At 40.5% G+C, this 4,449-nt stretch overlaps 1 protein-coding gene across 10 annotated transcripts in view; it reads right to left on the reverse strand.

Annotated features, from left to right (window-relative positions):
* rgs3a (regulator of G protein signaling 3a) overlaps positions 1 to 4,449 on the reverse strand; it is a 122,848-nt gene that overhangs the window by 47,803 nt on the left and 70,596 nt on the right. The window contains exon 1 of one of the 10 annotated variants that reach the window (XM_005720454.1): positions 1,735 to 1,878. The exons of the other annotated variants lie outside the window; for them this stretch is intronic. The gene's annotated coding sequence lies outside the window, so the exon portion shown is untranslated. Of the gene's footprint in view, positions 1 to 1,734; positions 1,879 to 4,449 lie in introns of those variants that run through there. 10 annotated transcript variants of the gene reach the window in all.

The raw sequence follows: 4,449 nt of genomic DNA on the forward strand, positions 1-4,449 counted from the left end.
GTGTGTGTGTGTGTGTGTGTGTGTGTGTGTGTGTGTGTGTGTGTGTGTGTGTGTGTGTGTGTGTGTGTGTGTGTGTGTGTGTGTGTGTATGCACAATTACTCATGCTGTAGGGACATAAATTGGTTTAAACAGTCACATTGTATGGCGCTGCCTCCCGTTTGGGGACAAAAACCAAGTGCCCAAAGAGTAAATCATTAAATATGACTAGACCTAAGTGCGAAGAAAGGCACGGTTTTGGTTTGGGTGAAAGTTACAGTTAAATTAAGCTAGCATTCCTTTAGAAAAGCTCATCCACAATTATGTATCAATTTTTATCAGTATCAAAGGATCCAGGCTTAAATCTAGTTAAATAAAGTTCAGCACAAGCGAGATTGTTTGTTCAGATTTCATATTCACTTAACCTAGTTCCACTCTATATTTGCCCCCTGGGTGTGACCGTAGGTGTATATGGTTGTGTGAAGGATTTACACGCATGTGTGCATAAATTTGGGGTTTGTCTTTCAGTTTCCTGCTCGCCTGTGTGACAAAATGTTGCAATGCATGTTCCCAGGTTATAACAACCATCTCATTTGTTCAAGCTGGGAGTGTAAGACCAGCTGATAAATCACATTCATCGTTTGTGTGTCTGTGTGTGTCTGCATGTGTACGCAGCGGAGGGATGCACCACTGACACTGTCTACTATTGATCAAAGACAAAGGAGAAATTGAGGACTGGTGGAGAGATTTTCTTCTCCTGGTGCTTAAAACTTTTAGATTCAAAGCCTTAACACCACTGTAATGAAATCAATCATATCCCTGTTTATCAACAGGCACCAACAAAACCACACACCCACCATCTAATACTCTCTCTGTCTGTTTTTTCCTCTAAGAAGAGTATAACCCCTCAATTCTCCTAATGAGGGAAAGAGGAAAGCAATTTTCCCCAGTGTGCTTCCTGTTGTTTTCCCCTGTGGTCCCTCGGTTTGCTCTCTCTCCTCTTGTTGCTATCACTTTCAGCTTTGCTCTAACATGATTTAGAGTATGTCTCCTTAATGGCCATCTTCCTAGCCTTCTTTTCTCTGTATCCCTCTGTTTCTCACCCTTCCACTCCCCAGCCATGTGACAGGTTAAAATATGTCACTGGCACATAACCGAAGCCAAAATCACTCACATTAAAGCACCAAATAGGGGACGTAAACAGGGTGTTACTCGTAAAACAGAGCCCACAACTCTTGCTTATTTAGGATGAGATGATATTTCAGAGACAATAATATTTAAGGGAGCTATTAAAGCTGCCAAAGGAACGGAGGATAAATGGATGCAGTGACAGTAGGGACAAATAACGCACAAGCATTAAAACAAAGAAGGAAGCAGGGAAAGAAAACGAAAACCTCAGCAAATCAAAGGTGGAGGTAAAAGTTAAGTGAATCAAAACAGCACACAGCAGTGGCAAACTCTCTTCATATATGCCTGTCATAAAGATGCCCGATGAGATGAATAGGCCTTTATTACTTTTACTATCTTTCCTCACATCTTTTCGTCTAGTTTCTTTTATATGACCAAACGCCTCCCAGCAGTGCTAACATCTCAGCTTTTCAAACACTGCATGAATACTCTCAAATCTCTTTTTGTCCCTCTGGAGCAAAAGAAAAGACCCATAAAATCCATTTGCATGAAACCACTCTGCTGATTGCTCAGAAAAGATGTACTCCTCATATGGAAAATAAAGTAACAGTGCGAGATATAAACCCTACCTGGCAAGAGGAAGCAGTTCCAGGTTATAATCCACTAAAGGCAGATGTAGGCACTCCACACATCCCCATTAAAGTGGCCTACTTCCTCTGTCAAGCTGGTGTGTGAGTGTTTGTGGCTGGCTAGCTGGGCTGGTGTGTGTGTGATGCTGTCAGTGTGGGCTAGGCCAACTGAACTGTGCAGAGATACAGAAGAAGAGAGAGAGAGAGAGCACGCGCAAGAGAGAGAGAGAGAAAAGAGAGAATGCCCAAGAGGCTAAGAAGGTAGACTCCCGAGCTGCACAAACAAGTGAGAAGGAAACGGGGGAGAGGGAATGAAGGAGAGGGAGGAGACAGCGATAATGAGAAGAGACGAATGAGCAGCGTGAGCTCAGACAGAAACACGCGGTGTGTATGTCCAACAATCACACTAACTCATCTCTACTGTCCTCCATAATTGGACATGTGTGTGACAGATATGAATATACATATTGTGTCCATTTGTGGCTCCACCACACCCCCCGCCCAAACTCCATTTCTTGGTGAAGCCATTACAGCCAGGTCCCACAGGGTGCACAAAGGACACAATGGACACATAACCACTGTAAACACACACAAGCAGTCAGAAAACATATCCATCTATCTTACACACACGATGCGGCCACAAAGTCACAGAGCAACCATACATGAAATGGGAAAGGTGTCATTTTGGAAAAGCTTCCTATCTCAGAGGGACAGATGGTGCTACAATATCTATAACGTTGTACGATAGCAGAAATAGCAGCTAAATTTGACTTTTAAAGCCTAAATCTGGAATTTCTTTGGACACTAAACAGATAATATTTACAACATGTGCACGGGATAGCAGGACATAATATCGCTCTAATAAATGGAGGGATTTCTGTATGTTTATGTGTGCTGACTGTTTTCTTTTCCTATTTCAGTCAGCTTTCTTCCAACTCACTTGTAACTTCACAGGTATATTGCTGACAGCCAAACAAAGAGCACATTTAATCTATTGCTGTTTGGATTCATATTGCTAATTCTAAATAGAGGCAAAGAACACATAAACACACAGATACATTATTAGAAACAATAAATAAATAACCTTCTACTTTATATTTAAACAGATAAATTGAGGAGTTCTCAGCTGCTATGTACAGTAGTATGTACTAACATACTGTGGCATACCCCTGGAAATAATATTTGCATACTATTAGGGTCATACACATAAGCTTATGCTTAATCTGACTCCACAGATGATTCACACTCTTCTGTGACCTCATATTTGTGTCACCAATTCAGATAACATAACTTAAAAATAAACCTGCACTCGCTGAGACGTCTACCTTTGGTGACGCAAACACGTCTGACACATGCTCAGATCAGGATTAAGACCTTATACACATGTGAAGACCTCACCTTAACACAGTGTCTGTTGTACTTCCACAACGCATGTACGATGATGTGCAACCTGACTTGATCAATCAGCAATTATATTGACATCATTTTCTACACTTCTTGCCAAGGTCACTGTAGATATGTGCCGTGTGGCTATTTATAGATGTGTTTGCACTCCATAAACGCACTGAGTCACAGCTTGCCTCAACATCCTAGACTTGATGACATGAATGCACTTTTTTTTTCTATTGAAACAAACCCTGAGTGAGCTTGAGGTTAGGAGGGATTTTACTGTACAAGCGTTGTAAGAGAGCTAAACAGAATGTTAGTCTACTTTCACCTAAGACACGCTTATGTTGCAAATAAGACAATAAAATGAAACTGTGGTCAACCTGCAATAGTACACAAAGCATCACTGCTTGACTTAACTAGCTAATAATAAGAAACAAACTAGTTATATCAATTATGCTAAAGTTCAAAAACTAAACTTAATCTTATATCTAAAAAAATTAAAATTAAAAAAAAAAATGTTTTAAATAGACTGAACAAATATGACCAACCATTCAAAGACAACTTTGGCTGTTTGACAAATTTTAATACTGAGGTTGTATAATGAGTAACACAACAGCCGTAATACAATGTGATAATGGTGCTAAGTGCCTCTGATAAAAGCTTTAAAACTGAATGGCAAACATGAGAAGTGTTAAAGGAACCTTTAATAATGAGACATAACGGATCCACATGACACTCTCTTTGCCCCTCGCACCAGTTCACACATTCCTTCCCTCTCTCTTTTCGCTCTTCTTCTGTCACTGTTATCACAAGAGCCTCTCAGCACTACCCAGGAGAAAGGTTGTGTTTTTTTCTTCTTTTGTCACCTTAGTGGCAAGGAACATTTGACATTGGAAGGTAAGAGACACACCTGCTGTCTCTCTCCACATAAATGCTTGAGTCAATACTTATCCCTCACCAACAAAAGTCCAAGATGCTTGGCTTCATATGCTGAGGTAACAGTTCAACAGTGGTTAATGTGAGAAAAAGAACTCCAACAGATCACAATAACATTAAAGAAAAAACTGTTTAAAGTTTCTCCAGTCGCAGCAAATTTCATCGATTTCATGTGCAGAAGGTGAGAAGAAGGTCAAGTGTTTTCCACTCGGTAAACAAAAGAGGTAAATCACACCTGAGCCATTTGTCAGGTTTCACCCACACACTCATCTCAGGACTCGGCTTTTCCATTGTGAACGTGGCATCAAAAACTTTATAAAGGCCAACATTTGAATACGGTACTTGGCAAGTAAGTTCATTTTTCATTCTCGCAGTAAAAAAAACGGGGGG

This window comes from Pundamilia nyererei, unplaced genomic scaffold (genome assembly GCF_000239375.1).
Source record: "Pundamilia nyererei isolate P.nyererei 1_Seehausen unplaced genomic scaffold, PunNye1.0 scaffold00002, whole genome shotgun sequence".
NCBI lineage: Eukaryota > Metazoa > Chordata > Actinopteri > Cichliformes > Cichlidae > Pundamilia > Pundamilia nyererei.